This window comes from Pinus tabuliformis, chromosome 3_2, assembly GCF_031772625.1.
Source record: "Pinus tabuliformis cultivar Carrire ecotype Pingquan chromosome 3_2, CPIR1, whole genome shotgun sequence".
Lineage (NCBI taxonomy): Eukaryota > Viridiplantae > Streptophyta > Pinopsida > Pinales > Pinaceae > Pinus > Pinus tabuliformis.
Window position 1 is genome coordinate 1114863169 of NC_142302.1, and position 25803 is coordinate 1114888971.

The window sequence follows — 25803 nt, forward strand, 5'->3', positions numbered from 1 at the left end:
AAGGATGGTGAGCAAGAGAAGCATCCATGTCATGGTGCTTGCATGTGGAAAGAGTGCCACCAGTGCTTCAGAGCTCTCCCGCACTGTAGATTGTAAAAATGAAAATTAAGGACATGAGGTTATTGTTATTTAACCCTCCTCCAGTTCATTTTCCAAATGCACCGGTGCTGGATATATCCAAAAGCACTTCTTTTTTTAATTAAAAATATCATGGTGCTTTTATTGAGATGCCACAGGGTGATTCACTATAATTACCACACTTTTGCAATGTTTTTACTATAGCACTACCATTTTTTTAGAATTTAAAAACCACCTAGTGATTCTCTTTAGAAGATGGCCTAGGGAATTTTATTAAGCATACCACATCGAAGTTTTGTTGGAAAATAGTACCGCATTTCTATGAAATTTAAAATTATAATAGTGCTCCTTACTAGTATGCATTGGGATGTTTTGCTATATGAAGGGAACAACTTCTATCAACTATTCAAGCACTAGCGCATTATGTTATGTATCACAATGTGTTTTTTATTTTATAAAAATAAATTTTCGATGGTGCACCATGTTATTTGCAGCGTCGATGCTCGTATGGATAGTAAAGCACTAGTGAGTTTGTATATTTTAGATGCACCGTTCAAAAACCATTCACCAAAACATCTACCCACCCACCTCCTCTAGTGACCTCTAATACAAATGGATGTTTGGGTGATTTTTATAGGGGCTTCTGCAAAAACCTCCACTAGAAGGTTTTTTTCTTTTAGTGAGAGGAAGTGGGAGGAGTATCTTCCACTTGTAGAGTTTGCTTATAATAATGGGTATCAAGAATCCTTGAAGATGAGTCAATTTGAGGCTCTCTATGGGATGAGTTTAAAGACTCCCATCAGCTGGAGCTATCCAATGAGTAGGGTGTTGATTGGACCAGATATGTTGAGGGAGATGGAGCAGGAGATGCAAGTTATCAGAAAGAATTTGAAAGCAACACAATATAGATAGAAGAGCTATGTGAATCAACATAGGGTGTTCAAGGAATTTCAGGTTGGGGAGCATTTGTATTTTTCTATCAAGCTGAAGAAGAGCTCCTTGAATATTAGATTATGTGCCAAGTTGGCACCTTTCTTTTATGGGCCTTTTGAGATCCTTGAGAGGATTGCACCTGTTATCACTCAAGAAAAAAATTTAAATTTTTCACATCAGTTCGATTGTTTGTCAAAGGCACATAAATCCTTTCTATCAGTTTCGCAGCGCAGCATGTTTTAAGTGATTTCGTAGCGCATAATTCATATTTTGCACTGGCTACGCTACGAAATCGGTAATTTGTCCTAATCCATAGCAAACCTTACCCAGCTGTCATGTTTATCAAAATTCATTTGGTTTGCATCAACAGTTGTCAGCTTATAAGTTTTTTATTACCCCAGCAGATGGTGTTTCATTAGGTTAATCTGGAGCACTCTTTCCTTGGAAGAAGCCTTCTGTGGTAATCAGTAGAATCAACAAGGAATCAGACTGTGGATATCACATCATTTATTCTGGCACTGTTGCAAGTGCAAGGGAAGCTCTCATGTCAGGGGTTCCTTCTATTGCAATATCTTTGAATTGGGAAATGACAGATATTTAAAGCAGATTGATGAAAATACTGCAAGAAACGAGGTTTGACAAGCTGTTATATATGGGCCTGTCCTCCATTGAAGGGAGAGGATTATATTCTTTATTGCCACCCAGAGATATAGAAGACACCGAAATCTGATAAGCTCCGTGAATGGTATCTTGCAATGTTGCGGAAGGCCACAAAGGAGAACATTGTTGTCACTTCATTGTTTCTGGCAAACGCTGGGCTTGCAGCCAGTGTAAGAATTTTCAATTATGTGATATATGTTACGAGGCACAACAAAAGCTCGATGAAAGGAAGTGGTATCCTGTCAACAGTAGGGAAAAACATTTATTTAATTCTGTTGAAGTGACAGATGTTCCTGCAGATACTGGGGATAAAGATGAAATTTTGGAGAGTGAATTCTTTGATACCCGTCAGGCCTTTCTTAGCCTTTGTCAAGGAAATCACTACCAATATGATACTTTGCGACGTGCCAAGCATTCTTCCATGATGGTTCTTTATCACTTACATAATCCTACAGCACCTGCATTTGTAACCACATGCAATACCTGTCATCATGATATTGAGACAGGGCAAGGATGCCGTTGTGAAACATGTCCCGATTTTGACATATGTAATGCTGCTATCTTGGGTGTTATTGGTCATGAGTATTTCCACAACTGGACTGGTAACAGGGTAACATGCCGGGATTGGTTTCAATTAAGTTTAAAGGAAGGACTTACAGTTTTCAAAGATCAGGAATTCTCATCTGACATGGGCAGTCGTGCTGTTAAGCGAATTGGAGATGTGGTGAAGCTGCGTAATTATCAATTTCCTCAGGATGCTGGTCCCATGGCTCACCCTGTGCGTCCACATTCATATATCAAGATGGACAATTTCTATACTGTAACGGTGTATGAGAAGAGAGCAGAAGTTGTCAGGATGTACAAGACCATGTTAGGGCAATCAGGGTTTCGTAAGGGAATGGATCTTTATTTTCAAAGACATGATGGGCAAGCAGTAACTTGTGATGATTTCCTTGCTGCTATGCGTGATGCCAACAATGCAGATCTTTCAAATTTCTTGTTATGGTATTCACAAGCGGGAACTCCTGTTCTAAAAATGCAATCATCCTACAACTCTGAGGGAAATACTTATACACTTAAGTTCAGGCAAGAAATTCCTCCTACTCCAGGTCAATCAGTGAAAGAACCGATGTTTATACCTGTGGCCGTTGGGTTGCTGGATTCCAACGGAAAAGATCTGCCTCTTTCATCAGTCTATAATCGAGGATCTCTGCAGTCCTTTACTACTGAAGGTCATTCCGTTTCAACAGTAATCCTTCGTATTGAAAAGGAGGAAGAAGAGTTTGTCTTTGTTGACATTCCTGAAAGATCAATTCCCTCTGTACTACGCAATTATAGTGCTCCTGTGCGTATTGTTTCAGATATCACTGATGATGATTTGTACTTTCTACTTGCACATGATTCAGATGAGTTTAACCGGTGGGAGGCTGGCCAGACATTGGCAAGAAAACTCATGCTCTCTCTCGTAGATAAGGCACAACAGAATCAACCATTGAGTGTGGACCCAAAATTTGTCAATGGACTAAGAAGTATTCTTTGTGATTCGAGTTTGGACAAAGAGTTCATAGCAAAGGCAATCACTTTACCTGGAGAGGGAGAAATCATGGACCTCATGGAAGTTGCAGATCCAGATGCTGTTCACGGAGTTCGTCGTTTTATTAGAAAACAACTCGCATCTGAATTGCGTGCAGAGTTTTGTAGAGCTGTTGAAACTAACCGAAGCTTAGAGGAATTATTAATAGAAAATGAAAAGGGAAGGATCAAATCCCTTAGTGCCCAGGAAAACGGAGATTCTAAGATCCATAGACCAAGTGGGAGCTCTTGTTGTTACTTGAGCGGAATTTATTTAAACAAGTCAGTTAGTCTCGGTAGGAGGAACAGATCTCCTTTCATCAGCGTATTTTAACATTCAACAAGCTGAGATGCGGTTTAAGATTGTATAAAGATGCAAGCGAAAGGCATTTCTCCAGAAGCTTTCAGAGTTAGTGTTTCAAGTGCCCCTAGTTCTTCAAGTCAAGGTTCTGGTCAAGATGATTATGATGCCCTGGGGGATGTTTATGTTTGGGGTGAGGGAACCTGGGATGGTGTTTTGGGAGGTGCTGTTGAAAAAGACACCAATTTTCCAGTTCCAAACACAGATGCACTTCTACCAAAGCCATTAGAGTCTGCATTGGTTTTAGATGTCCATCATATTGCTTGTGGAGTTAGACATGCTGCTCTTGTTACAAGACAAGGGGAAGTTTATACTTGGGGAAAAGGAGCCAATGGAAGATTGGGTCATGGAGATGTGGAAGATCGTAAGACACCTACACTGGTTGAGGCGTTGAAAGACAAGCGTGTTAAGGACATTGCATGTGGCTCCACTTTTACGACAGCTATATGTCTTCACAAGTGGGTATCAGGTGCAGATCAATCAGTATGTTCAGGATGCAGGCAGTCATTTGGATTCACCAGAAAGCGTCACAACTGCTATAATTGTGGATTGGTACACTGCCATTCATGTAGTTCTAAAAAGGCTTTGAGAGCTGCACTTGCTCCCAATCCAAATAAACCATATCGTGTATGTGATTCTTGTTTTATCAAATTGAAGAAAGCATTGGAACTAGCTATGGTATCAAATAACAATAAAAGAAATATGATACCAAGGCGTCCAAATGACAACATAGATAGATCAGATAGGCCAGAAACAAAAAATTCAAAAACACAGGGGCTTCCTCCAGAAGCAAAATCTCAAACTAAGAGTGGTAAGAAGTCTGATACATCAGCTTCAAATCGAGCTTCCCTTGGCACTGCTTTGCCAAATTTAAAGGATATTAAGTTTTTGGTTTCAGTTGATCCACAACTATCAAAAACACTTCTTTCCCTTCCACAGTCTAGAAACACTTCACGAGCTGTCTCTCCATTCTCAAGGAGACCCAGTCCACCTCGTTCTGCAACACCTACTCCTTCTATGGCAGGCCTTGCTTCTTCCAAAACTCTTGTTGATGGCCTTACGAAGACAAATACACTTATGACTCAGGAGATTATGAATTTGCGGGACCAGGTTGGGAACTTGACACACAGATGCAAACAACAAGAAGCAGAGTTACAACAGACAGCAAAACAAGCACAAGAGGCTATGTCTTTGGCTGCTGCAGAATCTCGCAAATGTAAAGTTGCAAAGGAGGCAAATTTAATAATGCAGAAAAGCCTGAGGGGAAGGATTTTCGAATTGGACAGTTGACAGAGAAATTTGCTTCAGACATTGGTGTTAGAAATGATGAAAATATGGGCAAGATGAGGCTTCAGAATAGTTTGAAGGATAAGTCAGAGGTGGATCTTTGTGGAAAATTCATAAATAAAAAAGAGCAGAAGCTGAACGTATGCAAACGGTGGACAGCACATCAAAGACGTGGCAGTTTGCTCCATTTTGGGGTAACTAAAAGGTAAAGGATATACTTCGTTGGATTTGGACATGGTAAGGCATACTAAAGACCGATACACAGGGACAGTTTCATATATTTCAGGGTATTGGAAAGGATGTGGCATTAAAGAGCAACATGAAGCATTAAAAGTCCATCACAGCCACCGCCAAAGGGAACCAGATGTCAGTGAACGAAAATGATTGAAGACCAAGGCTGTTATGGAGTTAGAGTCATAGTTGATTTAGGATTTTAGAGCTATCAATTAACAGTCAGTTGTATTTATTAATTAGTTTCAAATGTTAGTAGGTGTCATCATAGGCAGAATCGAATTCCCCTCATGCTGGAGGAGGAATATCGATTAGTTAGAATAAGGATGCTATATATAGCTGGAACATCTATGTAATGGGGGTTGGATATTTTATAAAACAGAGTACTGTTTTGGCTTATGAAAAGACAGAATTCAGTAATATCAGTTGACTGTTTTTCTTCTCAGGATTCATGAGGGATTTCCATGTTTAGAATGTGTGTTTTATTCCTTCCTTAATGTCTTTTACAGTTGCATATATGTGTAATCACTCAGAATTCATTGATCATGCTCTGACTTCCTGTATGCATGTATGAACTGTGGTTTTGTATGATTTGTGTTCTGAACATCTAAATGCTAAATGCCCTGACTTCTATGAAAAGGCAGTCTCATTATTTACTGAAGTATGATTGACTCCATAGGCCCAATGGAAATTAGTTTAATGTTTGTCCAGCCTTCATATTTGTTAATGTTATTCCACAAGAGTTATCCCTCTTAATTTTTAACCAAAATCAATAACCCTTTGAGAGAGCCCTCTCAGGCTAAGGAGGCTAAGCCTTAGTCAAAAGATTGGTTTGAAACAGTTACTTGAAGTCTTCCTGGTTTGCAGCCTATCAGGGCTTGATTTTGAGATAACAGCACCTATGGCCTACAGACTTGCTTTACTGCCATCAGTGAAATTCCATGATGTTTTCCATGTTTCATTTCTTAAAAGGTATATATAGGATGTTGATCATGCAATTGATTGGTCTGTATTGCAAGTGGATCCAGAAGGAGAGTTCCATCCAGAGCCTCAATGCATTCTACAATGGAAGAAGCTCATGCTCCGGGACCATGAAATAGAGAAAGATAAAGTGCAATGGAAGCACTTTAGGCCTAATAAAGCTACATGAGAGATGTTTGATCAGATGTAGGCATGATATCCTCTTTATTTGTTGGTTGAATCAAAGGATTTTTTGGTATGTGTGTGTGTGTGTGTGTGTGTGTGTGTGTGTGTGTGTGTGTGTTTTCACTGTAAATACTACAATGAGTTATGTTATAAAGCTCCATTAAGTAGTATATTTGTCATGATTTTAGCAGTTGTCATTGTAAATACTGCAAGGAGTTGTGTTATAAAGATCCAATAAAATGTACGTTTTGCTTTTAGCATTTTTGGATTTTCATAAGTGTCATAGAACAATGAGGATGGTGTCCCCCCAAAGGGGAGGGATTTGCAACAACCCGGGGTTAAGTTTCCATGTAAATAAAATAAAACTAAGGTCATGGGAAATATATTCCAAGCTAAATGTAGGGGGGAAATATTACATTAAGAATCACTTCTGATTTATTATTGGCTATGGAAAATTGCCTTGGCATTGGAAAATGAATAAGGTGATAAATAGAACATTTTAAAAAATAAATAAAGGAAAATAGGAGAAAAGGAAGATGAAGAGAGAGGAATGTGCATGCAAGGGGAAATGAAGGAAAGGAAAGAGAAAATAAAATAAAAGAGAGATAGGACATTCAAACACTCTCTTATACATTCTAGCATTCACTTAGAGAAGAAAAAAGAGAAAGGAAGAGACAACAAGGACTTGGAAAGAAGGAGGATTGTTGGCTTTTAGGTTTGGTTGACCCAGGTTTGAATCTTTTATTTCACACCAAGAAAAACCTCAATCGTTGGCCCTTTTGGAAATCACCTACAAGCATATCACAAACTCACCCAAAATGATTATGGGAGGATGCAGAACCAGGTTTCTGTAGCCTTGAGGGATGATGCCATGTGATATTTTTATGTTTTCTGATATTTAACATGCATATATCACTCTGCATTCATACATTACTTCACCACGTTATATTCATTACTTAAAACATATCATATAAACCCTTAATCAATATTGTGCTGTAATAAAATGTAACTGTAATAAAACTACTAAGCTACAATAGATAATAAGCAAAGATACACATGAAGGTAGATTTTATCGTGGTTAATCCCAATGTGGGACTGCATCCACAAGAATTGTTGCTTGTAATAGAAAATGTGTACAACAAACAGTTCTTAGCCTTCCCACTCAGCTGTAGGAATTCCGCGCACTCAGCTGTGGACTTAGGCCTTTTCACACTTAGCTACAGAACCTCGCCTTCCTTCCAAAGTACAGATCAACACGATACACCCATAACATAGATCTGGATCATAAGATGATAATTCTTCTCTTTATTATTTGACCCTATTATATACTATTACATCGACGGTCCATCATTACAATACCACATTCCATATACTATGGACTCCCCTAATACAAGATATTATGGTCTGAAAACCATTCATCATATACAAAATAGTATTATTTTACAGAAATGGAGTGGCTTCAACCCATTCTGAAGCCCATATACCACACGATATATCTACTACACGACTCTTTGACACTCTGCTACTCCACTTTTGACTCCGCTACATCCTTTACTTTCTGCTCCGCTCCCCAAAATGCGAAGTCCTCATCAAAATCTAGGCCAAGTTGGGCTACGCCCAATAGGCCACCAAAACTCACATGTGACTTGTCCCGAGTCACTCAGCTGCTTTGCCTCTGATTTTTGCTGCAATGTTGTTGTAGTCCTGATTAAATTGTTGCAGAGCTTCTATCACTTGCTTGTCCTCAGTGTGTTCTTCCTCCAACAGTGCCTCTGTCACATATTTTGGAGCCTTTGCACCAACATTGTTTCCATTTGTCAAATCTCCTGAAGCTTCTTATCCACTGCCTATGATAACTGGAGGGCCTAATCTAGCTAAGTCGGAGTCCTTTCTATCAAAATATTCTCCTCCTTCTTTAGTTTCTCAATGTTCTTCTAGAGGACCTTACTCTCATTGATTTTCACAAGCCTCTGAAACTACATATCCTTCTTTGTCAACTGGTTGAAGTAACTCTTATTACCATTCATATCAAAGGATTTTCCACTTTCAATATACCATATGTTGTTGGCCACTGAGCTTTCCATGCTAGCTATGGGTGAAAAATCCTTCTCAAAGTGAAAAGCGAACTCTTCCACCTCTGTTGATGCTACCACGTGATCCTTCTGGGATCCCTTCTTCCTATTTAGACACTTGGTGGAGTAGTGCCCCAACTGATGACAAGAGAACCACTTCACTTTATTGATATCTTTCTTCTTCTTATCTCTTGAACATGGCTTAACGCATCTTATCTTTTTATTTCCCTTGTCCTTTCTCCCTTTACCAACCAAGGAAAATTTCTCCTCTTCCTTAGTTTCGTATGAGATCCAAATTTTGTTTTCTTCTAGATCTCATCTTGCACATAATCACTCCATAGTTTATCCCAATCTAGAATCTTTTATTTTCCACTCACCGCATCAATGAAATTTTCTTGTGACTTGGAAAATCCCAATAACGCAAAAGTGACAAGGTCTCTATCTGACACAGTCTCCCCCAACCTCGGCTAACTCGTTGCTTACTTGGTTGAATCTGGTCAGGTAAGAAATCACAGACTTTGACTTAGTCATCTTTATATTTATGAGTTTATCTCATAGTACCAACTTCTTAGCCTCACGTGTACCCTATTGCAACGCTAAGATAGCTTCCCACATATCATAAGTTGTCTTGTTTCTAGAAACATGCAGTGTGATGTGATCCTTGACTCCTTCAAGGATTATTCTCTCATCCTTTGCATCCTAATTATTTTGTTTAGCTAGTTGCTAAGGAACTACTAGTGCAACTCGTGGACTCTCTACAAATGCTCAAACTCCCCGCTCCTCCAAAACTATACCAATCCTCTCCTTCCAAGAGCAAATATTCAAGGCCCCATTAAGGTGGTACTCAAATGTCATACCTAAGTATGCCATGCTCTAACATGTACTGCTCAAAAGACACTCTTGTGAAACCCTACTAAAGAAAACACCTACACATTTGAACTTATTGTGCTCTTGTGGAAACCGCACACTCTGCTTTTGAGGAAAATATACTTTTTTTGGTCTTCAATTAGCTCGTAGCTCTGATACCATGTTAGTTTTCTAATACCCAACAACTAATTTGAAAAATATTATGGGATGGAAAAAAAAAAAAAACTGAGAAATTCACTAATCAAATTTACTGAGTAGTCTAATGAATTTCCAACAACAACAAAAATCACAAAGACACAAACATACAAATAAAAAAATACCAAAAATACTAAGGAAACCCCAACTAGGGAAAACCTTCTAAATTGTGTTTTTATTTATCTTCTTAGAAAAATATCAGTAATTCAATTCAAAGCACTAGGAAAATATTCCCGCATAATTCTTTGTTCATTCACACAATACCTTGCACACTGTAGAGAAACTTGACACCTCTCTTGCATGGTTGTAGGAATTGTACTAGTTGATCCTACCTCATGCAAGTCTTCTCAACCTCTTTAAGTGATATGATATGGAACGAATTTTCTAAGCTCAACACACACACACACACAAATTCATGCTAATGTATTATACAATGATCCACCAAGTCTAGGCTCTTCTCTATATATAATCGAACTGCCAACAACTAAAGTGAACTACTTCCTCGAACTTAAGTCGATCCCTTACTTGAACTCAAGTCGAAATGCATGCCTTCGACTCAAATCAAATTGTTGCCTTGAAATCAAGTAAAACTGACTTCTTGAACTCAAGCAAACTCTTCTCTCAAACTGAAGTCGAATTGAGATATAAACTCTATGCATACTAGGTTTTTATACATTTTTTAACTAATGAGAGTTAGAAAAAATTTCTAAGTCAATATTAAAAGAAACTAGACTGCGCCTTAGCTTCACATGCAAATTCGTGTGCCAAATATACTGCACTGCTAAATTTAACATAACCCTTACATCTCTAATTTCAATTAACACTGTCTACATTGAAATTATTTTCCTCATAGGTTAAATAATGAAAAATTCAAAAAAATTTAATGTTTACATTAAAATCTTTTTTATAATTATTTTGTTAATATTATTTTAATATCTTAAAATAAATAAGAACAATATTATTAAAAAAAAAAATAATATTAAGTAATAAAAGATGCATTATTATTAATCTTTAATTTTAAAAATGGTATTATTAAGTAATAAAATATGCATTATTGTTAATATTTAAATTTAAAAAATGGTATTGTAATATAGCATGAATTTAATTATAGTATAATATTTTTTATAAATAATTTGAAAAATAGAAATAAAATTGGTAATTTTCTATTATTTATTATAATTTTAAATTTTAAAAATGATAATAGTAAGTAATAAAATATGCATGATTGTAAATATTTAAATTTAGAAAATGGTATTATAATATGCATAAATTTAACTATAGTATAATATTTTTTATAAATAGTTTGAAAAATAAAAATAAAATTTGTAATTTTCTATTATTTATTATAATTTTAATATTTATATGAATGAATATTGACAATTTTTATAATTCATATTTAAATTAAAATCCGTTTTTGATTTTAAGATATATATATAGATTCCAATTTCCTACTTCATCCCAAACTAAGAGATATCTAGAGTAGAACTCTAATGCCTTGTAGTCTATCCATAAATCTATAAAATAGTCATATTTAAATATTAATAAAAACTTATATTTTTATATCATCGATATTAATCACTATTTTTGTTTTTATTATCAATTAATTATTAAATTATAATAAAATTTATATATTTACACTTTAAATAAATAAGGATTATATTTTTATATCATCGATATTAATCACTATTTTTGTTTTTATTATCAATTAATTATTAAATTATAATAAAATTTATATATTTACACTTTAAATAAATAAGGATTAAATATAATGTTAAAATATTCTTTAATAATATCTATAGAAAACCCATGAATAATCCCATTAGTCTAACTAAAAACAAATAACATTATCTATTTATAATTATTCTAACGTAACCACTACTAAACAATAGGTGTTAAAGCTGAGGATACCAGAATTCATGTCAAAGATGTTGGGAAAGTAAGAGCCTTCTAAGCATAAGCAGACTTCCTCCTCACTACTGGCGAAGTTTACCAGACTTATTCATGGATGGAGAGATGGAAAAATTAAAGTTGTACTTTTAGTTAAATTTTGAATATAAAAAGTAAGCTTATTTTGAAATGTGATAATTGTTATTGTAATAATATTTTAGTATGTGGGGTAAAGTTTTGGAATATAAAAAGTAAGCTTATTTTGAAATGTGATAATTGTTATTGTAATAATATTTTAGTATGTGGGGTAAAGTTTTGGATATGGTTATTCTCTATCTGTAATTATTCATTGTTGGGTTATGTAGTTAGTTTTATATATATTAAAGAATGATATGAGTTAAAGGATTATTGTTTTGTGAAACGATAACAAATATGGTATATAAGTAAGAAGGTAAGAAATAGGAATTAAAATAAATAAAAAGAAAAGAGGAAAAATTAATTTAAAAAAAAAAATTGAATTTTGAATATTGTAATATGCTAAATAATAATTATACAAAATAAATTTATTAATATTATATTTGTCAAATTCACTGAGGAGTTGTGTTTTAATGGCGGTTTAATAGCTAACCCCAATGTACAACCATACTTTCAGCATTTAAAACTCCTCCTTGCTGGCATGCACTTGACAGTGTTTCCCCATTAAAATGGAGAGAACCTCGAGGTCCTTCTGTTGGCACTACAGTTCTACAATTAAGGATGATGAAACTAGCTAGAAAGACCTCGACTCTGGCACATGGCTTGACCTGCACCATCGAATTGGATGAGATCCTCGACCTCCATGGTTTGGGGTTTATCCGGTTGAATAATGCACAAACTAGGCGAGGTTTGGGTCATTTGGACATGCAATGGGGTTGCAACTCGGCTCTAGGACAGAGGGTGACCGAACAACAGTTTGGACAGTCTCTTAGCCATGACTATCTCTTCGGGCTTACAGGTCTCTCCCGGAGGGCGGTGAAGGTTTTTAACTCATCTGCTATCATGAATCCGTTGATATTTATTATACATTTCTTCATTGATATTTACTATACATTTTTGTTCTCCTTAATTGCCCTCATGCAACAGGTAAAACCTCCAATTGTTGGACTCTTTGCCCTGGAGGGATGCGTTGGGTTCATGTTGCAACTAGAGGTAAGGGTACTGGATTAAAAAGGTGAATTGTAGGAGTTTTACTTTTGAGCATTCCCTAATGACAGCGTTGCTCTGACAGGTACACCTCGCATCTCATCTCTCGGCAAGCCTCCTCATAGGTAACTTCTTCCTTACTCAAGTGTTTCTCTACTAGAAAAGCTTCCTTCTGGCTCGGGTTCCATGCTTACTCCGTGGTACTCTTTGCCTGTAGGTACATTCTCGTTGTAGTATGAATTTCTTTATCTAGCAAGGGGTTTTGGAAAAGAGGTTGCTCTCTCACAATACTCATTGTCTTAACTTTTAGGTTGGTCACCACTCAGGTCTGTCCTGGTGATTTAATTTTCGGCAATAAACCTATGTTAATTGAGGAACTGTATTAATTTTTTGTTATATTAAAATCTTAAGTCTTTCGTTGGCTGGATGCTACGACTGCCATTGAACTGCAACTATAATTACTATATGAATGATGGGAATTTGTGGAATTCTGTCATGGGTACGATGTTAGATTTTATGAACCACCATTAAGGGTTTTTTGGAGGTTTTACATATACATAATATTATTCAAGGGTTTATGAATATATTACGGTGGGCATTCTGTTTCACATTCTCTCTGAATCATTTTTATGAGAGTTCGCGGTCAGGGTTTGTTCCCTAGAGCTTAGGTCGATCGCATGTAACCCTCCATTTAGCTCACGGTTGTTCAATGTTTGATTTTATATCTAATTTATTACTATCTCTGTTCTTTCCCACTATGGTTTAAGATTGGCAATATTTGTATGTTAAAGATGAAGCTCATCCTGGGTAATTGGCTCATGGGGGTTCTTCCCAGAACTCAACTAAGAGCCTTACAAACCCTCGCATGTTATCTTTTGTTTACTGTTTAAATGACATTTCAATGGTTCTGTCATTCTTTGTATGCCTTCCTGATATGGTTAGATAGAGAAGTACTTATGAATTTCCATAAATCAATAGATTGTATACTCTAGTTCAATTATTCTGTGAGCTCTTAAATTCCAGTGAGACAATTTATATTCATAAAATAAAATGGATATTTGTTCTTCTACTATAATTCATTCATTTATTTGATGCTTAAAATAGTTGATGCATTTGATTATCATAGATGAAGGTAAAATATTGTTGTCTCTCCTTTTATGCAATGATTGTATGCAAAATTCTGAAAGTACTTAAATGTAACTGAATACAATATGCCTATTATTATCAAGTGAGAGAGTCTCATTAATAATTAACTAACATGTTAACCTGTTCATTACATAAAAATAAGACAAATAATATTTTCCTATCGATGATTATTAAACAACATAAACACTACTTATCTGTTTTCCTTGTTTGATTGTGAATCATGCGAGTGTTTCCTCCATTTTGGAAGGTCTCACCACCCTTTCGTAGATTAGGAAATTACGTCTAGAATCCCCCTCTGAGCTCTTCAAGCTCCTGAGAGTGAATAAAATAGTTTGGTAACTTGGGCATCAGGACTATGTCCATCCTCAAGTCTCGTACCCTATCGTTATTATCACAGTTCTTTCCCACTAGCTAATTCGTCTAGCTCCAGAAAAATTAACCACAACATAGTCCCTTCCCCCTTTTTCCAACCCCCTCAGGGTTCTGTAATTTTCCTTTTTGAAGGAAAAGATGGGCAATTGCTTGTAATTGTTTCAGGCGTTATTTAAATGATTCTTCAGTTCTTTTACAAATTGATTAAATTCTTTTAATTAATAATTAACAACATATGTTCTCGCTTTTCAACCTAATTCTTTTAACAATCCAGGTTAAAATAGAATAAAATTGACAGTAATAAGTAAAACTTGGTAATAAGTAAATGTTGGTGCATCATTGGGTGTTACAGCTCCCTCCCCTTGAGAGGAACATCATCCCTGGTGTTCTTTTCAAGAAATTAGTGTCGAATAGGTTTTCTACATAGCTTCCTCTTCTTCCCAAGTAGCCTCATCTAGGCCAAAGTGCTTCCACTACACTTTAACCTAGGTGATGGCTCGTTTCCGTAATATGGTTTCTCTCTGATCGAGGATACGAAGAGGCTCTGCCAGAAACTCCCCCTCGTGTTTGACCTGCACAATAAATTTTTCAAAACAACAATTTATAAGTTATTGACTTTATTCTTTTATTACCTATATATTCTCCCAGTTAATAATATGTCGAGGGTCATACACATATTTTTTTAATAAAGACACATGAAAAAAATTGTGGACTCGAATATGGCCTAGGAGTGCTAGCTTGTATGCTACAGGCCCAATCCGTTCCAAGATTTGAAATGGTCCACAGTACCGGGGTGCCAATTTAGCACAACCCTTCCACTGTAAGGTACTTTTTTGGGGTTTGACCTTCAGATATACATGATCTCCTAGCTAAAATTCCTTGTGAGATCTCTTCTTATCCACATAAATCTTTTGCCTATCCTGGGCTGCTTTTAAATTCTTACGGACCCTTTTAATTGTATCTTCCATTTCGGCTAACATATCAAGACCTAATGTTAATCTGTTATCAAGGATATTCCAATCTATGGGTACCTTGCACTTCCTCCCATATAATACCTCAAAAGGGCTCATTCCCAGGGAGTCGTGATAAATGTTTTTGTACGCAAACTCCGCCAGGTGTAGGTAGTCCTCCCACTTATGTGGTTGCTACATAACAAACATTCTCAACATCTCCTCCAGAACCTGATTTACCCTCTCTATTTGGCCATCTGTCTATTGATGGTACGCCGTACTAAATTGAATTTGGGTACCCAATCCAAAGAGGGTTTTCAAAAAGGTGGATGTAACTTTTACATCCCTGTCAGAGATTACTACTCGGGGTATTTTGTGTGGTCGGAAGATTTCCCTCATAAATATGTCTGCGATCTCCACCATCTTATAACTGGACTTTACAGGTATGAAATGAGCGGTCTTGCTCAGCTTATCCACTACAACCATGATTGATTCATGCTGCTTCTTAGTGCGAGGTAACCTGGTGATAAATCCTAGGGTGATCGTCTCCCATTTCCCCTCAGGAATGGGTAATGGTTGCAACAGACCAGCAGGATGTTGATGTTCCGCCTTCACCAATTGGCACTCTAAGCATTTGGATAGATATTCAGCCACATCCTTCCTTAAAATTGGCTAGAAGTAACTTTTTATGATGGCAGAAAACAATTTATGGTATCTTGGGTGAGCGGCATAAGGCTTTCTGTGGAACTCATCCAATAATAATTTCTTGATAGAATTCTGGTTAGGAATATATATTCTATTTATGAATGTTAACATTTTGTCAAGATTAATACCATAATCAGATTGTTCCCCTTTTGCCTGAGCTTCCAAGGCTTTCTGCTAAAGGAACGCATATTCTGGGTCTTTGAGGGATGCTTCTCAGATGACCTCTAGCAAGTTATATTGTACTTGATTGTATTGCACTTCATAAATGCAATGTACTTTTCTGCTTAATGCATCTTCTACTCGGTTTTCCTTCCCTTTAAGGTGTTTCATGTCAAAGTCGAATTCGCTCAAGAATGTGGTCCATCTAGCCTGTCGAGCATTTAAACTAGACTGGTTAAAGAAGTTTGTAAGGCTACTATGATCGGTTAATAACAAAAATTTCTTTCCTAGGAGGTAGTGTCGCCACATTTTGAGCGTGTGTACTATTGCAATCAACTCCAAATCATATGTAGAGTATCGCTGCTCATAATCCTTCAGTTTTCATGATTCATAGGCTATGACCTTCCCTTCTTATGTTAATACACCACCAACACCCTCCTTACTCGCATATGTGCATACCACAAATGATTTTTCTGGATCTACTACCTTTAGCATCAGTGCAATAGTAATTAATTTCTGTAACTGCTCCAAACTTTGCTGACATTCTGTTGTCCAATGGAAGGCATGCCCCTTTTTCTGTAGTGAGGTCATAGGAAAAGCTATTTTTGAAAAGCCTTTAATGAATCGACAGTAATAACCCACCAGGCCCAAAAAGGATCTAATGTTAGCAACGTTTTTCAGAGTGGTCCATTCCATAATAGTTTTGATATTTTCTAGATCCACCGCTATTCCCTCAAATGATATAACATGGCCTAAGTACTGAATTTGACTTTTGTAAAAATCACACTTGTTATACTTTGCGTACAAATGATTGTCTCACAAAATCTGCAATACTATTCTCAAGTGCTTCTCATGCTCCTCTTGATTTTTTGAATAAATTAGTATATCATCAATAAAAATCAGTACAAATTTATCTAGAAATGGCTGAAAAATGTTGTGCATCAAGCTCATGAAAGTGGTTGGAGCATTGGTAAGGCCAAAAGGTAGTACCACGAACTTGTAATGGCTGTAACGAGTTCGAAATGTGGTTTTGCAAATGTCTTCATCCTTTATTCTAATCTGGTGGTAATCGAACCTTAAGTCAATTTTTGAGAATACACTAGCCCCCTGCACTTGATCAAATAAATCGTCAATACGGGGTAAAGGGTACTTATTTTTTATGGTCAGTTTATTTAGTTGACAATAATCAATGCATAGTCTTAAGGTTCTATCCTTCTTTCGCACAAACAACACAGGGGCTCCCCAAGGAGATACACTCAGGCGAATGTACCCTTTATCCAAAAGTTCTTGAAGCTGCATTTTGAGTTCTGTTAACTCAGGCATGCTCATGTGGTAAGAAGCATTCAAAACAGGAGCTTCTCCAAGTATTAATTCAATGGTAAAATCAATATCATGCCTAGGTGGCAATCCAAGGATGGATTCAGGGAACACATCCACAAAATCCTAAATTACAGGAATATTCTCCAATGAAGTCATCTTATTTCAGTCATTGGTGTATCCTACTTGGACAACATAAATCTAGCAGCCCTTTCTAATGCATCTTCCTAACTGGTTAGCAGTAATAGGACATAATTTAATGTTTTTCTTGATCCCTTGAATTTCCTTTCTCTGCCCCGACTCTGTGAGGTAGCTTACAGATTTCTCTTTACAATCGACTAGGGACCAACACCCTTCCAACCAGTCCATCCCTATTAATACATCGTATGAACCTAAGGGGAGTATATTCATATCAACATGGATGGGCTTTCCTGAAACTGTTATAGGGCAGTTTTTTGTTTTCACAGATACCCTTCTTTTTGTTCTGGCGACTAGCTAAACTAGCCAAGATTTCTTAAATTTACTGCTTTGCAATTAAAATTTCTCTACCACTTTAGGATTAATGTAGCTTAGGCTAGCACCCGGATCAAACAAAATGGAAATGAGTTGATCAACAATCATACCTTCCCACTTGATCATGGTGGGTTGGTATTCTACTTGATGATCGTCCAAAACAGCATTAATTTTGGGCATACGTCTTGCTATATCTCCAATTGTGGAGGCTTCTTGCATATTTGAAAGTTGTTCCATTAGAGCTTTGTGCGGGAAATTCTTGTAGTAATGGGATTCCCCACATCCCCAACATTGCAGAGGTTTTTTTGGCGGTGGTTTGGTAGCAAGTTTACTAACTTCCTATGTCCTTCTATTTTCGGCGTAAGCTGGAACTTTGTTGATTATTCCTTCCATATGTGACTTTCGGTTGTCTGTTTGGGGGTAAATTCCTGATTCTCCTGCCAATGGCTCCTTTGGGCCCCTCACATTTATGTTTCATTCAATGATAACAGATACGGGCTTTTCACACTACATCATCCATTGTTCTAGGATAATCAAATTCTAACTTTTCCTTCTTAAAATTGGGTATACTGCTAATAAACTGCTGAATTTTGGCTTTTTCCTCCTGCGTGTACGGGACATATCATAACAAGGAAGTAAATCGTTTCACATACTTGTCCATGGTCAAGGTTCCCAACCTTAACTCATGGAACTCATCTACTTTTTCATCATAGTAATGTTCAGTTAAATATTCTCCTTAAAATGTTTATGGAATTCTTGCCATGTCACTTGTTCTTCATCAATTTTTCTCACAGTTTTAATCTCTTCCCACTAGAGGGTGGCCTTCTCCCTTAATTGGTAAACTACCAGTCGTGCTTTAATTTTGTCGATATATTCATAAAATTGAAAATATTTACCCATGTCGATCATCTATGCTTCAATTGCCTCTTCAAATTCTCCTTTAAAAAATGACCGTTTTATTTTTTTGAACTCACCTTGTAATTCCATTTTCTATATTTTTTTCTTTATTTGGTCAGAAATATTATTTGAACACCCCTCTTCATCCTCCTTATACCCCTCTGCTGACTCTGCATTATCTTCCCCATGATGGGTTATTGGGGCCTTCTCCCTATTATCCATACTGGGATCCAATCCTCATTGATTTTGTCGATCAGACAAGATTTTAATGATCTTTTCCTATTCCTGCCTCAGTTGTTCATTGTTCGTCCTCAAGTTCATCATTTTTTCATGTAGTTATTGCACTGTTTCAAGCAGGGCAGTGTTGGCTTGCTAATATTCTTCTCCCAATTATATCCATATATCCGATTTGGCCTCCACATAAGGCACTTCTGGCTAGTTTGATAATCTGGGGCTCCTTTGCATTTCTACTCTGTGGTGTTGACCTCTATCTCTCTGTGTTCACATTCACCCATACTCAGTTGTTTCTTGCATAGATATATGTATATTATAACTTAATTAAATGTGTATTTATCTATCCCAGAAGTCTTAGTGTGCGAGCCTGGGCTCTGATACCATTTGTAACATGCTAAACACTAAACTATATATATATATATATATATATATATTAACATTATACTTGTCGAATTTGCCGAGGAGTTGTGCTATGACGGCGTTTTAATAGCTAACCCCGGTGTACAACCATATCTTGACCATTTAAAACTTCTCCTCACTGGCATGCACTTAACAATGTTTCCCCATTAAAACGGAGAGAACCCTGAGGTCCTTTCGATGACACTACAGTTCTACAATTAAGGATGATGAGACTGGCTAGAAAGATCTCAACTCCAGCACATGGCTTGATCTGCACCGTCGGTTTGGATGAGATCCTAGGCCTCCATGGTTTGGGTTTTATCTGACTAAATAATGCACAAACTAGGAAGGTTTTGATTCATTTGGACATGCAACGAGGTTACAACTTGGCTCTGCAAAAGAGGGTGACCGAACGACTATTTGGACAGTCTCTTCGCCATGACTGTCTCTTAGGGCTTACAGGTATCTCCCAGAGGGCGATGAAGGTTTGTAACTCATTTTCTATCATGAATCCATTGATATTTATTATACATTTCTCTGTTGATATTTATTATACATTGTTGTTCTCCTTACCAGCCCTCATGCAACAGGTAAAACCACCAATGGTTGGACTCTTAGTCCCAAAGGGACGCGTTGGGTTCATGCTGCAACTAGAGGTAAGGGTATTGGATTAAAAAGGTGAATTCTAGGAGTTTTCCTCTTGAGCATCCCATAATGACATCCTGCTCTGATAGGTACACCTCGCATCTCATCTATCAGCAAGCCTTCGCACAGGTAACTTCTTCCTTACTCAAGTGTTTCTCTGCTAGAAAAGCTTCCTTTCGACTCGGGTTCAATGATTACTTCATGGTACTCTCTGCCTGTAGGTACATTCTGGCTGCGGTATGAATTTCTATATTTGGAAAGAGGTTTTGGAAAAGAGGCTGCTCTCTCACAATACTCTTTGTCTTTGCTTTCAGAATGGTCACCACTCAGGTCTATCCTGGCGATTTAATTTCCAGCGACAGACCTAGGTTAATTGAGGAACTGCATCAATTTTTTGTTATATTAAAATCTTAAGGCTTTCCCAAGCTGTATGTTATGGCTGTCATTGAACTGCAACTGTAATTACTGTATGAATGGATGGCATTTGTGGAATTTCTTCATAAACACGATGTTAAATCTTCTAAACTGTCATTAAGGTTTTTGTGGAGGTTTTTCATATACATAATCTTATTGGAGGGTTTATGAATATATTACGATGAGCATTCCGTTTCCCATTCTGTCTAAATCATTTCTATGACAGTTCGCGGTCAGGATTTGTTCCCTAGAGCTTAGGTTGGCCACCTGTAACCCTACATTTATCTCATAGTTGTTCAATGTTTGATTTTTATATCTCATTTATTACTATCTTTGTTCTTTCCCGCTATGGTTTAAGATCGGCAATATTTGTATGTTAAAGATGAGGCTCATCTTGGGTAATTGGCTCACGGGGGTTCTTCCCAGAACTCGACTGAGAGCGTTACAAACCCTCATAGGTTATCTTTTGTTTACTATTTAAATGGAATTTCAATGGTGTTGTCATTCTTTGTATGCCTCCCTAATATGGTTAGATAGAGAAGTACTGATGAATTTCCATAAATCAATAGATTGCATACTCTGGTTCAATTATTCAGTGAGCTTTTAAATTCCAGTAAGACAATTTATATTCAGAAAATAAAAGGGATATTTGTTCTTCTACTGTAATTCATTTATTTGATGCTTAAAATAGTTGATGTATTTGATTATTGTGGGTGAAGGTAAAATATTGTTGTCACTCCTTTTATGCAATGATTATATGCAAAAGTCTGAAAGTACTGAAATGTAACTGAAGACAAGATGCCTATTATTATCAAGTGACGGAGTCTCATTAATAATTAACTAACATGCTAACATGTTCATTATGTAAAAAGAAGACAAATAATCTTTTCCTATTGATGATTATTAAACATGGAAACACTACTTATCTGTTTTCCTGATTTGATTGTGAATCATCCACGTGTTTCCTCCATTTTGGAAGGTCTCACCACCCAACCACCGATCTGGCAATTACGTCCAAAATCCCCCTCCAAGCTCTTCCAACTCCTGATAGTGAATAAAACAGTCTAGTACCTTGGGCATCAGGACTATGTCCAGCCTCAAGTCTCCTACCCTATGGTTGTTATCACAGTTCTTCCCCACTCGCTACCTATGGTTGTTATCACAGTTCTTCCCCACTCGCTAATTCATCCAGCTCCAGGAAAATTAACCACAACATAGTCCCTTCCCCTTTTTTCCAACCCCCTCAAGGTTCTGTCATTTTCCTTTTTGAAGGAAAACATGGGCAACTACTTGTAACTGTTTCAGGAATTATTTAACTGATTCTTCAGTTCTTTTACAAACTGATCAAATTCTTTTAATTAATAATTAACAACATATGTTCTAGTTTTTCAGCGTAATTCTTTTAACAATCTAGATTAAAATAGAATAAAATTGACAGTAATAAATAAAACTTGGTAATAAGTAAAAGTTGGTGCATTATTGGTTATTACAAATATACAAATTGTGGTATAAAAGTAACAATTTATTTTATGAAAGAATAATGTAAGAAATGGAAGTTAGAATGGTAAACTTAATTCTAAAATGAAAATTAAAAATAATATTCTAATTTAATCATTTCAACTTTGATTGATTTTTATTTATTAATGTGTTTGTAATTTATAAGTAAATTAATTTTTGATTTAAGAAATAGTGATATAACATAATTTATTCTATTAAAAATTTGAAAAGCATATATAATCTAAGACATATCAATCTTTAACATAATTATATATATTTTTTATATTTCCTCAAAATTATTATTAGTAAAGAATCCTCCCAATTACCGAACATATCCTAAATTTGAGAATTGCACTTCAAATAAACCACATTAACCATTAATATAATTAGTTTTTATTTATTTATTTATTTTCAAATTTTTTTATATCTAATATAAATTTAAGAAATGTCTCCGATCTAAGCCACATCAACTTTTAATATAATTATATCTTTTTATATCTCGTCTAAATGTTATAGAACCCTCACAACTAGTAAACTACATTAATCTTTAATATAATCATATTTTTTTAATATATTTTTCAAATTAACATTATTTTCTCATCATCCTAATTACTTAATTGATTGGAAACACAAAATCGTCTGAGAATAAATAAACAAACCAATTTATAAATTTTAAATAAATATTTTAAAAATCTCTAATTTTTCAATAATTATTTTTAAAATATAATTAATAAATATTTTAAAAATCTCTAATTTTTCAATAACTATTTTTAAAATATAATTAATAATTGTTTTTTAATTTTTAATTAAATTCCAAAATTTAAATCATTAGTTTACAAAATATTACTAAAGCGAAATCTTTAAATCTAATTATACTAATTAAATCCTAGATGCAATTATTTTAGATGGTGGTGGTGGTGGTGGTGGTTAACGTCCACTGAGACCAAACTTTGGTCTATCGAATCTAAAGAAACGAATTATTTAGTTTGATTTAAGATTAAGCCTCCCGAGCTCACTGTAATTTTGACAACATAAAAGGCTAGGAAGGTCAGTGTTGCAACAAAGATTTTGAAACTGAGATCTAATGTGGTTGTACACGGGGCACTCTAAGAGGAAGTGATTTTCATCCTTGATGTTCATATTCTCACACAGATGGCAAAACCTTTCCATTCATGGTGTTTTAGGAACTGCCCAACGACCCGTTTCACTATGGAGCTCATGAGAGTTCGTGCTAATCTTGGCTATATTAATTTTCTTCTTTGAGCTAGTTAAAACATAGAGATACTTTTGATCTTCTAGGGTGGGGTTAATGACCTCCTTATAATATCTTAATTTTCTTTTAGCTGCTAAATCTTTCTCACGCCGCATTTTTTCTTTGAACTTAGAAGTAACAATATTTTTAATGTTATTAATGTTTTGCAATGCAACATTCTCGTCGATATCCCAATGGTTTAACCAGGCCCTGGTGTCTTTATACCAACCTCATTTGAGCTTTAGGTGGTTTTGGCTGGAACTTAAAGCTAGCTTAGGAAGTCTATGGTCTCCTATGTTATTGAGTTTGTGCTTGTACAATAGAAGCCTAGTCATAGCTAGGCTCTCGATAAGGGAAAGACCCACTTCTATAAGGATAATAGGATAGGGTGTATTGCTTTTAATTTTGAGGTTATATGTTATAAAACGCTTCTGGATTTGCTCAATCTTTCTCCCGAATTCTCTAGAGATGCTACAACCCCAAACCTCACATCCATATAAGATAACCGGAGTGACTAAAGTTTCAAAGAGGAACTTCTTTCTATCCCACATTACGAGGTTTGTCATTTTACAATTATTTTCAAGACCAAAATAAGCTTTCCATCCCCCATTAATGCTTTTCTGATTGCTATAGTTCCAGTTGAGCTTGTGATGAATATCAATTCCTAGGTACTTGTAGGAAGACACTTCCTCCAAGTTACTATTGTCATACATAAAATTAGCGTAAGTGTCCTTCTTGGATTTGATAATCATAACTTTTGTTTTGTCAATGTTAACAATCATACCCATGGTAGAGCAGAAATCCTTAAGAAGTATAAGTTGCTTATCAAGATCAGATGGGCACCTTGCGAGAAGAACAATATTGTCAGCATAGAGAAGAAGGATGATGACTATCCCAGCTAAGATCGTGCCAGCACATCCTGCTTCCTCTAAACAACCTTCTAACTTGTCGATGTAAATGCCAAATAGGGTAGGGGAGAGGGGCAACCTTGTTTAACTCTGATATTACACTTAATATCTTTCGACCACCCCTCATTGCTCTTTAACTTGGAAATTACATTCTCGTATAACCTTATAGCGGCAGCTCTCAACTCAAAAGGAACCTTTAGCTCTTTTAATCTATTCCAAAGGTTGTTTCTAGGAACCGTATCGAAAGCCTTTCTAAAGTCCACAAAGCAACAAAAGAGATTGGATTTATCATTGCGGCATTCCTCCACAATGATCCTAAGTGTAACGAGGTGGTCTGTTGTTGAGTTTTGCTTTCTAAAACCCGCTTGACCTTTAGCCCACTTACCTTCACTTTCAAGCCATATGCTCAACTTCCTTTTCAAAATAATACCATATAACTTGGCTAGGAGAGGGCTGATCATAATTGTCCGATAATTAGAGGGGCTATTTATATCCCCACTTTTAAAAATAGGGATAATGAGGCTTTGAGTCCATGGTTTAGGGAACCCTTGCTTGACCACTTGATTGAAAAGCTTGTGAATGTGGGGGATGAGGACAGGACCTCCAATTTTTAAGATTTCTGCCTGGTAACCTTCAGTGTCCTTAGCTTTCCCATTAGCCAAGCGATTAACCCCAAAATAAATGTCTTCTAATGAGAAAACTTCTTTCATTGTGAGCAAGGTTTCAAAGTTATCCATGACATTTGGAGATTCATAAAGATTTTTAAGATAAGAATTTCAGTCGTGTAAAGCAATTTTATTATTATCTTTAGTTTTCCTAGTTAGAATCTGCCTCCAGAATTTCTCAGTTGCTACCTTAGAGAGGTTTACGAGATTCTCTTGTTTTTTACAAATATACTGCCTTTTTTTTCCTTTTAGTTAGGGCTTTGTATATTTTTATCTTGCCAATTTTAAGAGATTCATCAACAACTTCCTTAATTGATCTCCTTGCACTTTTACAATCTTTGTCATACCATGGGTTGGTTTTTCTATTTCTTTTATTACTTGAAACTTCAATTTAGAACTTGTTAATAGAATATGAGAGGGTTGTAGTAAAATTATGATAGAGATCTTCTATGCTGTCTATACTAGATAAAGGAAGCAAATTAGTTTTTAATTCATTTAGAAAGAGATCTTTTTTATTTCTATCAAAGATTAACTTCTTTCGGCTATAAGGATTATCTTCTATGGGATCTCTATGCATGACAAAATTGAGAGTTATAAGTAAAGGCCTGTGATCAAATTCAGGCTCGTGATCATTTAAGATGTCAAAATTTGTTATTTCGTTGTATAGAGGGAGATTGAAGATAACATAGTCTACCACGCTACTACCAAGCCCATGGATGCAGGTCATCTGGCTAGAATTGGGCCACTTCTTTAGATCGTTGCAAATTATGAGATCCTAAGCACTACAGAGCTTGAGTAGCTCTGACCCAAACAAATTCTCCCTGAGGTCTTCAGAGCTCCTTTTGTACTGGCTAGCTAGAGGAAGGTCTTCGTCTAACCAAAGAGGATTAGGGTTGGAATGATTGCTTAGAAGAATAGCTTGGTTTCTTGAAGTTCGAGCATTAAAGTCACCCATTAAAAGGATATTGCCTTCATTCCTTAGGCTAGAAATATCATTCTCTAAACCATTGTAAGGACTATTTTTATCTAGATTCTTTTTCTTATAGAAGTTAGAATTGATGGGGGGGGAAATAACGAATTGCTATGTAGGTCTTTTTATCATAAACGTCAGTAATTTCTATCCAACTATATTAGTTGTAAGGGTTGTTTTTATAAATCCTAGCATGGGGAGAGATGTTCTTCTTAATGTAACAAGCTATACCCCCAGGTAGACCATAATGTAAAGCCATCTATGTTAGGGACCTTAGATTCTTCGTGCT

The 25803-nt window shown here is 36.0% G+C and overlaps 2 pseudogenes; both read left to right on the top strand.

Annotated features, from left to right (window-relative positions):
- Positions 1-1753: 1753 nt before the first annotated feature.
- On the top strand, positions 1754-3577 carry LOC149184570 (puromycin-sensitive aminopeptidase pseudogene; annotated as a pseudogene).
- Positions 3578-3616: 39 nt separating this feature from the next.
- Positions 3617-4894, top strand: LOC149184571 (PH, RCC1 and FYVE domains-containing protein 1 pseudogene; annotated as a pseudogene).
- The last annotated feature ends 20909 nt before the right edge of the window (positions 4895-25803 follow it).